The sequence below is a fragment of the Pongo pygmaeus genome, chromosome 2 (assembly GCF_028885625.2).
Source record: "Pongo pygmaeus isolate AG05252 chromosome 2, NHGRI_mPonPyg2-v2.0_pri, whole genome shotgun sequence".
NCBI classification, from domain to species: Eukaryota; Metazoa; Chordata; class Mammalia; order Primates; family Hominidae; genus Pongo; species Pongo pygmaeus.
This window is the reverse complement of record NC_085930.1, coordinates 51403521-51413547: the sequence shown is the minus strand read 5'-3', so window position 1 is coordinate 51413547 and position 10027 is coordinate 51403521. Positions and strand designations below refer to the sequence as shown.

The window sequence follows — 10027 nt, the reverse complement described above, 5'->3', positions numbered from 1 at the left end:
CTCAGTGCCCTAATTTTCTCATATCAGAAGCAAGGCTTAATCACCCTGGACACAGCTTCTAGCTGTACACCACAGCCACTGGCTGGCTCAAGCCAGTGGCTGGAAAGAAGAACTTAAAGGCATCTCTCCTGCCTAGCAGGTGGGGCTGTCTGCTTTCCTGCTTCCTTTAAATGAACCACTAGGCATCTGCCCTCAAACTTAAAGTGACCCACAGTCTAATCCCTTATAAATACTGCTAGTCATTGCATGCTTCACTTTCTCTCTTTTTCTTTCTCCTTCTCTCTCAGCCTGACTCTTCATTCCTGCCTTGTGTGACCCAGGGATGGAGGACTGCCCTCCCAACTCATTATCCTCTTTGCCCAGGAGCTGTAAGTAAAAATCTTGAACTTGCTTCCTATTCTGGTGGTGTACTGAATTTATATTTTCCATCTGAAGAAATAGGGGCTACCCTAGACCAGGTTTTCTTCAGGATGCTGGGAAGAACACAGGGTTGGGCTCCCAGCGCTGGAGCAATGGTCAGGCAGGCATAAACTGGACATGGGTCAGACGAGAGCCACAGGGATGTCTGTCAGTACAAACAAGTTTACAACTAGCCATTAGACTGTCTGCCAGGCAAAAGAAGGATCCTGTGAAAGGCACACTGTAAATGCCCAAGTTCAGCTCCCCTTTATTTCCCATTAAGGCAGCGTTGCTCACAGCTCTGATACTGGAACCCCTATTTAGCTGAGGGCGCTGAAAACTGTTTCTTCAAAAGAGAAAATAGAAGGCTAGTAAATAATTCTATAAACAAAACCATTCTAGTGGTCAATACAGATTATTACCAGTGAGATCCATATGGGTCATCAAAGGGATTATGATGTCATTTTCAACACCCAGCTGTAACCTTCAGTTGGAAGTCCAGTTCAACATAAAAGTTTACCATTTTCAAGTCCCCTCCCACACTGCTTTACCCCCTTACAAGGTTATGACTAAAAGCAGAACCATTTAAAATAATCATTTTATGAAATTACATGAAAATAGAAGAAATCATGTCCAAATTGAGGAAAATGACCATGTTTTTCATATTCAATCTTCAGAAAATAGCTTTTAAAATAAGTGGTATACCATCCTTACTTTTTTCTAGATAATGAGGAGCAAAATATGTGCCCTCAGGATCAGGAGCCCTAGAGTTCAAATGATCAGTGAAATTGTAAAAAATTCTTACCCTGCATGTTGAACTTAAAATCTCATAAGAAAAGATTTTATTTGTGCTATTAGAATGTTACTGCCTAAAGCCTTCACTTTTCCAGAAAGTATTGTTAAGATTTAAAATAATTGCCATAAAAACCAGTCTACATTTTTCAAAGTTTGAATAATGGTGGCTTGGTCTGAGAATTTGAATTTATTTTTTACTATTTTCATTATATGAATTTATTAATACTTTACCTTTAAAATGCAATGAATATAATTCAACTGTTAATTTTGCAAGAACTGATTTTTTACACTGAGCACATCTACTCACAGCACATCTTGCTTTTAACTTCCATGTAACATAACCTTTTCTGCTTAAGCAACTCTTCTAGTGACATTATCACCATCTCACTAAGTTTATTCTTATATGGAATTGCAGCCTGCTAGGAACTGGAGGAGGTACGTTCTGGTTGACTTGTTTTAAGATCATATAAAACAATTGATTACTCTATTCTTTCTAACTTATCTTCCTCTTCCTTTCTCTTGTTTCCACCTTTCCCTTGCCAGGTGTGAGACAGATGGTCATGCAGTGGAGAATAAACAAGACCCTTTAATCCAGCTGGTGCTCTGCTTGTCTCACTTGCGGTGTTGCATGTATTCGGCTGCCAGTGGGAATCCAGGGGACTGTGTGGTAAGGATGAGTGGGGACATATGCTGGGCTGACTTTTCTCCCGGGACACAGTGGAATGGCCATGCAAGTTGTTAAAATACTAAAATATTTTTGCACTAGTTGATAAATAACAACTGGTTAGGGCCTCTTAACACTAAGCTGTTCCCTTCACCCACAACCCTGGATTCCTGTGTCCCAACTCTGGGATATTTGGACCTGCCTTCTCACATCCAGTTGGATTGATACCTGGTACAAAAAGAAGCCTTAGGACTTCTTTTACTGCTTTTTAAAACCACTTATATCTATTTGTTTTTATCCTATATGCAACCCAACTAATTCTTATATATGTTAGAATAGTAGTTGTTTTAGTCCATTTTGCATTCCTTTAAAGGAATACCTGAGACTGGGTAATTTATAAAGAAAAGAGGTTTGTTTGGCTCACAGTTCTGCAGGCTGTACAAGCATGGCACCAGCATCTGCTCAGCTTCTTGTGAGGCCTCAGGAAGCTTTTACTCTTGGCAGAAGGCGAAGGTGGGGCAGGCATGTCACATGGTGGGAGAGGAAAAAAGAGAAGGGGGATGCCAAGCTCTTTTAAACAACCAGCTCTTGCCTGAACTAATAGAGTGAAAACTCATTTATTACCACAGGGAAAGCACCAAGCCACTCATGAAAGATCCACCCCATGACACTAACCCTCCCACCAGACCCCACCTCCAACATTGAGGATCACATTTCAACAAGAGATTTAGAAGGGACAAATATCCATATTATATAAGTAGTCAAAAGCACAATTTCTGGTGTTATGAAACCTCTCTCTCTCTATATATGTCTGTGTGTGTGTGTGTACACACATAGACACAGTATACATATACGCAAATCTCAGCCTAGCTATGAACCAAATTCCTTAATTTTCTTATTTTATTTTTATTTTTTTGAGATGGAATCTCACTCTGTCACCCATGCTGGAGTGCAGTGGCTCTATCTTGGCTCACTACAATCTCTGCCTCCCAGGTTCACGCCATTCTCCTGCCTCAGCCTCCCGAGTAGCTGGGACTACAGGCACCCGCCACCACGCCCGGCTAATTTTTTTTTTTTTTGTATTTTTAGTAGAGACAGGGTTTCACCGTGTTAGCCAGGATGGTCTTGATCTCCTGACCTCGTGATCTGCCCACTTTGGCCTCCCAAAGTGCTGGGATTACAGGCGTGAGCCACTGTGCCCGGCCCAAGTTCCTTAATTTTCTTGAACCTTAATATCTTCAATTATAAAATGTAGAATATAATAATGTTTGTCTTGCAGAGTTATTGAGATGATTAAGTGAAATAATATATGTAAAGTGTTAGCAATGTTCCTGGCAATAAGTAAATTTAACATTAATTATGACTATCATTGTTTTCATGCTGCTTCATGCTCAAAGGTAGCCCTGTGAAATGTGTTCATCTCTATCCAGCTGCCCAGAAATCAAGGTTGAGATTGTCAACGTTAAGCATTCTTCCTTACTCTGAAATCTAATTCAAAACTTACTAGAGTTTAGTTCAATATCTAATATATTTTACTTATCGAAATTGTTTTCTTATTTTATAAAGTTTTCGTTGCAACAGTTCCTGAAACTTCTGCATGTCAATGCCTCATTACACATACACAACTCCTCTTCACACATTCTCTTTTCTTCTGTGTGCTTATTGTGAGCCATGCCCACTCCCACTTCCCTCTTATTGTTTACCTATTTTCTCCCTCCTGGAATTCTCTTTCCATTAATTCTAATCTTTATGATTTAAGGCCACTGTAAATTCCTGTCTCCTCTGGAAAAGCCTCCCCAAATATCCAGTCTCAATAATGCCTTCTCTTTTGGCCTTTAGCAGAATTTATAGCTTTGGATCCCCACTTTAAAACCAATTCACTCCATTGTTTCCAGTGAGTCTTTTCTTTACAACTAGATTGTACATGTCTTGAAGGCACGGACCTGAGTTTAGGCAGTCATAGGAAGTATCATAACGGGGTTTAAATGGCCAAGCATTTTTTTTGAGAGGTCACAAGGAGTATGGGCTTTCCAAAACATAAAAGCACTTCAGACAGAGAAAGGAAAAGTATTTCTTATAAGTTGATAAGCAAAGCAGAGCATGTTAAAACAAAACAAAACAAAAACCCCTTCTTGGAATTAGAACGGATGGAGCAAGATGGCTGAATAGAAGGCTTCACCAATTGTCCCCAGCCCGGTCCCCGCAAGGACACCAAGTAAACAACTATCTACATGGAAAAAACACTTTCATAAAAACAGAAAAACTGGTGAGCATTCACAGTACCTGATTTTTAACTTTTTAACTTCATAGCACTGAAAGATGCACTGAAAAGGTGGAAAGAGCAGTCCGGAATCCTCATGGATACCACTCCTCCCCACCCTCTGCAATCCCCATTGCAGAGTCTTGGTGCAGAGAACATCTTTGAGCACTGAGGGAGGAAGAACACAGCAATTGTGAGGCATTAAACTCAGTGCTATCCTGTTAGAGCAGAAGCAAAAACGCGAACAAACTCAGCTGATGCCTGCCCACGGAGGGAGCTTTGGAACCAGCCCTAGCCAGAGGGGAATTGTAAATCTCAGTGATTATTGGAGCTTGAGTGCCTGCAAACCTCGCCACAGAGGGCTCCAGTGCACTGTGTGTCCAAGTAAACGTGAAAGGCTAGCCCGTAAGGACTGCAATTCTTAGGCAAGTCCTAGTATTGAACCAGGCCCCCAGGCAGTGGACAGTGGACAGCGGGGAAGGGGATGCGACCTACTGAGACACCAGCTGGGACAGCCAAGAGAGTGCTGGCAACTCCCCTCCTCTAACCCTAGGCTGCAGAGCTTGAGGGTCCAAAAGAGACAAATTTTTTTCTGCTTCAGGAGAGGAGGGGGAAGAGTGGGGAGGACTTTGTCTTGCATCTTGGGTACTAGCTCAGCCACAGCAGGATAGGGCACCAGGTAGAGTTGTGAGGCCCCATTTTAGGCCCTAGATTCCAGATGAGATTTTTAGACACATCCTGGGCCAGAAGGGAACCCACTGCCTTGAAGGAAAGGACCCGGTCCTGGCAGCATTCATCATCTGCTAACTGAAGAGCCCTGGGGCCCTGAATAACCAGTATTGATACCCAGGTACTATGTTGAGGGCCTTGGGTGAGTCTCTGAGACTTGCTGGCTTTTGGTGAGACTCAGTACACTACCCATATGTATAAAATATTATTAGAGCTAAAGAGAGAGCTAGGACCACATACAATAATAGTGGGAGACTTCAAGACCCCACTTTCAGCATTAGATGGATCTCCCAGACAGAAAATCAACAAACATCAGACAGCACTAAAGACCACATGGATCTAGTAGATATTTACAGAATGTTTCATCCAAGAGCTGCAGAATACACATCCTTTTTCTCAGCATGTAAATCATTCTCAAGGATAGACCATATGTTAGGTCACAAAACAAGTCTTTAAACATTAAAAAAATTGAAATAATACCAAGCATCTTCTCTGACCACAATGAAATAAAAGTAGAAATTAATAAGAAGACTCTATGGTACATGTGTGCAACGTGCAGGTAAGTTACATATGTATACATGTGCCATGCTGGTGTGCTGCACCCACCAACTCGTCATCTAGCATTAGGTATATCTCCCAATGCTATCCCTCCCCCCTCCCCCCACCCCACAACAGTCCCCGAAGTGTGATGTTCCCCTTCCTGTGTCCATGTGTTCTCATTGTTCAATTCCCGCCTATGAGTGAGAATATGCGGTGTTTGGTTTTTTGTTCTTGCGATAGTTTACTGAGAATGATGATTTCCAGTTTCATCCATGTCCCTACAAAGGACATGAACTCATCATTTTTTATGGCTGCATAATATTCCATGGTGTATATGAGCCTAAAGTATAATAATAATAATAATAATAATAATAATAATAAAAAGAAAAAAAAACAAAAAACAAAAAACAAACAAACAAAAAAGATTATGGTTAGTCTTTGTGGTGGATCCTGTGGCTTGGTTCCCTTAAACATGTATTCCAACCTCTTTCTTCTGGGACATCTAGTACTGTAATGCTTAGAGATTAAAAAGAAAAAGTAAAGCATTAAAAAAAAAAAAGAAAGAAATTAATAAGAAGAGGAATTTTGGAAACTATACAAATACATGGAAATTAAAGAATATGCTCTTGAATGACCAGCGTGTCAATGAAGAAATTAAGATGCAAATTAAAAAATTTCTTGAAACAATTGATAATGGAAACACAACATACCGAAACCTATGGGATACAGCAAAAGCAGCACTAAGAGATAAGTTTATAGCCATAAGTGTCTACATTTTAGGAAGAAAAACTCCAAATGAACAATCTAACAATGCATCTTAAAGAACTAGAAAAGAAAGAGTAAACCAAACTCAGAATGAGTAGAGGAACCGAAAGAAAAAAGATCAGGGCAGAAATAACTGAAACTGAAATAAAAAAATCCAGAGGACAATGAAACAAAAAGTTTGTTTGTGGAAAAGTTAAACAAAAGTGACAAACCTTTAGCCAGACTAAGAAAAAAAGAGAGAAGATACAAATAAATAAAATCAGAAATGAAAAAGGAGACATTCCAATTCATAGTGGCTATGAGCAACTGTATGAAAATAAGTTGGAAAATCTAGAAGAAATGGACAAATTCCTAGATACATACAATTTTCCAAGTTTGAACTTGGAAGAAATCCAAAATCTGAACAGACCAATCACAAATAATGAGATTGAAGCCATAATAAAAAGTCTTCCAGTAAAGAAAAGCCTGGGACCTCATGGCTTTGCTGCTGAATTCTACCAAACATTTAAAGAACTAATAGCAATTCAATTCAAACTATTCCAAAAAATAGAGGAGGGAATACTTCCAAACTCAGTCTACGAGGCTAATACTACCCTGATACCAAACCAGACAAAGACACATCAACAAAAGAAAATGATAGCCCAATATCTGCATGAATATTAATGCAAAAATTCTCAACAAAATACTAGCAAACCAAATTCAACAATGTATTAGAAAGATTAGTCATCATGACCAAGGAGGATTTCTCCCAGGGATGCAAGGATGGCTCAACTTATGCAAATCAATGAATGTGATAGATCATATCAACAGAATGAAGGATAAAAATAATATGATCATTTCAATTGATGCTAGAAAAAGCATTTGATAAAATTAGACATCCCTTCATAATAAAATTCTTCAAAACACTGGAGATAGAAGGAACATATCTCAACATAATAAAAGCCATACACAATAGAACCATAGTTAGTATCATACTGAATGGGGAAAAAGTGAAAACCTTTCCTCTAAAACCTGGAACATTACAAGCATGCCCACCATCAGCACTGTTATTCAACATAGTACTGAAAGTCCTAGCTAAAGCAATCAGACAAGAGAAAAAAATAAAGTGCATCCAAACTGGAAAGGAAGAAGTCAAATTATCCTTGTTTATAGATAATATTATCTTATTTGGAAAAACCTAAAGACTCCATAAGAAAACTATTAGAATTGATAAACAAATTTAGTAAAGTTGCAGGATGCAATATCAACATACAAAAATCAGTAGCATTTCTATATGCCAATAGTGAACTATGTAAAAAAGAAATTTAAAAAGTAATCCCATTTACAGTAGTCATAAATAAAATTAAATACCTGGGAACTAACCAGAAAAGCTAAATATCTCTGTAATGAAAACTACGAAACACTGATGAAAGAAATTAAAGAGGACACCAAAAAAATGGAAAAATATTCTATGTTCATGGATTGGAAGAATAAATATTGTTAAAATGTCCATAATACCCAAAGTAATATACAGATTCAATGTAATCCCTATGAAAATCCAATGACATTATTCACAGATATAGAAAAAAAATCTTAAAATGTATATGGAACCACAAAAGACCCAGAATAGCCAAAACTATCCTAAGCCAAAAGAAAAAATTAGAGGAATCCCATTACCTGACTTCAAATTATACTACAGAGGTATAGTAACCAAAACAGCATGGTACTGACGTAAAAACAGACACATAAACCAATGGGACAGAATAGAGAATGCAGAAACAAATCCACACACCTACAGTGAACTCATTTTTAACAAAGGTGCCAAGAACATACACTGAGGAAAAGACAGTCTTTTCAATAAATGGGAAAACTGAATTGATATGCAGAAGAATGAAACTAGACCCCTATTGCTTGCCATATACAGAAACCAAATCAAATCAAAATGCACTAAAGACTTAAATCTGGCCAGGTGTGGTGGCTCACGCCTGTCATCCCAGCTCTTTGGGAGGCCAAGGTGGGCGGATCACCTGAGGTCAGGAGTTTGAGACCAGCCTGGCCAACATGATGAAGCCCCATCTCTACTAAAAATACAAAAAATTAGCCGAGCATGGTGGTGGATGCCTATAATCCCAGCTACGCGGGAGGCTGAGGCAGGAGAATCACTTGAACCCAGGAGGCAGAGGTTGCAGTGAGCCAAGATTGTGCCATTGCACTCCAGCGTAGCTGACATGTGTGAAACTGTCTCAAAAAAAAAAAAAATAAAAAAAAAAGACTTAAATCTAAGACCTCAGTGTCTCTTTAGGTCATCTCCAGAGGGAAAGAAATCAGAAATATTCCCTGAATATTACCAAATGCATGTCTTACAATTAAGTCTTCTCAGACTTAATGGACTTGATATGGGTCTAGTGTCCATCCCTGAACCAGTCACTGTGGCCAGGGGGATGGAGTGTGCTGACTGGCTTAATCTAATTCATGTGCTATCCTCTGATATCTTGGGTTGGAGTCAGGTTCACTGAAAATACACAGGCTAGGATTGGGGAGTACAGATCCTTAAACAAAGGAAACTCTTGTTATCACAAGAAAGGAGTATTTGCTGACAGGAATGTGTCCTACAGCTATTGGTTCCTTCTTTATTCCATGCTATTTACATCCCACCTCAGAATGGACAAGTCTTTGTATTGGTACTTTAACAGTAGAGAATTTTCATTATTTCATGACCACCCAGAATTTGGACTTTAGTTGCAAAACTTCATAAACTATGTTTCTGTGTTCTTAATTTGCTGCTATGTAGATTGCACAACATCAAAATGAAGGGTGCTTGAGCAAAAGGCAGAGACCTTGTCTATCTGCTTCTCTGTTTTGTCCCCAGTACTTAGTAGTTTTTCAATAAGTGCTTATAGACAAAATAGAGATTTCCTCTCCTTCAGTGCACTCCCTGCAAAAGGTGTGATTCTTATTACCCAGGAATGTGTCCTTTGTTTCTCAGCCATTCTGGGAGGAGGTGGTAGTAGTAAGAGCTTTGCAGACAGCCTTGATCTTTGTTGGGAAGAATACACTTCTCGGGAATGCTACTTGAAGAGTGCCTGCTTTACGTGAAAGTTACTGACTATAGGTTACTTTATATGTCTCACACATAACAGATATTTCCCTTTCTTGTAGCTTCTCTGGGGTTTCATTATTTAACTTGCTCATGCCCATTGACCATGAGCTACTATTAGCTGGGCCCTAATATCCATTGGTACAAATAATAGTTTTGTAGTGGCACTAATGGTTTTTCTAGATTTGACGGAAGGAAGAAAATGAGACTTTGCACTTCTGAACCTTTTGCCAGTAGATACCACTGTTTATATACAGATTGTGTGTGTGTGTGTGTCATTCTTACTGTTTTATGTAATTTTCTTCCAGGTAACAATCATAGGGCCATAAAGGAGTTTTGGAAGAGGGTTGCAGTTTTTATCCAAAGGCTAGAAATTTACGGATGTTTCTTTGATTTTTGATTGTGTAGACCCTACAATTGGCAAACCCAGAATGAGCCACAAAGTGGCAAACTGAGGTCTCTTTTCTTGATGTGTAGCATCCCTTACCTGGATATGGCACAGCATGGTTCACAGGACTCTCATACATCAGTGCACTTGTTCCTTCAATCCTTATTAATAGTCGTGTGAGGTAGCCAGGGCAGGGATTATTATGCTCATTTTACCCAATGAGGAAACTGAGATTTAGACAGAAGTTACATGATTTATTGAAACTTCACAGTTAATGGTATACAGAACTGGATCCAATTCAGGCTTCTAGCCAGGTTTCCTAGCCTAGAAGCTTTTCCAGATTAGGTGTCTCATCTTTACAGTTAATTGTAAGCCCCTGAAGGAAGGGCCTTGTTGACATTCACTCTGCAG

General features: G+C 39.2%; 1 long non-coding RNA gene across 1 annotated transcript in view; it reads left to right on the top strand.

Annotated features, from left to right (window-relative positions):
* The first annotated feature begins 287 nt into the window (after positions 1 to 287).
* LOC129032599 (uncharacterized) overlaps positions 288 to 10027 on the top strand; it is a 166312-nt gene continuing 156572 nt past the window's right edge. Inside the window, exon 1 of the long non-coding RNA XR_008501403.1 lies at positions 288 to 368. This is a non-coding gene — a long non-coding RNA (uncharacterized LOC129032599). The remainder of the gene's footprint in view (positions 369 to 10027) is intronic.